Raw genomic sequence first — 254 nt, forward strand, 5'->3', positions numbered from 1 at the left:
ACTAAACAAAAAAATACGCATATAAAATAAATATCAATAAATATCATGTCTAATCATAAAAGTAAGGGTGTTCAAATCTAAACCGATACAAACTAAACCGTTCATCTAATCCAATCTAAACCGAAAACTGATTAAAACCGCACTCATTCGAATTTGATTGGATTCTATTTTTTGCAAACCACTGGATTAGATTGGACTTTGAGTTTACTTTTCATAAACAATCCAATACAAACCGCAAAATATGCTATAAGCCT

Source organism: Arachis ipaensis, chromosome B09 (genome assembly GCF_000816755.2).
Source record: "Arachis ipaensis cultivar K30076 chromosome B09, Araip1.1, whole genome shotgun sequence".
NCBI classification, from domain to species: domain Eukaryota; kingdom Viridiplantae; phylum Streptophyta; class Magnoliopsida; order Fabales; family Fabaceae; genus Arachis; species Arachis ipaensis.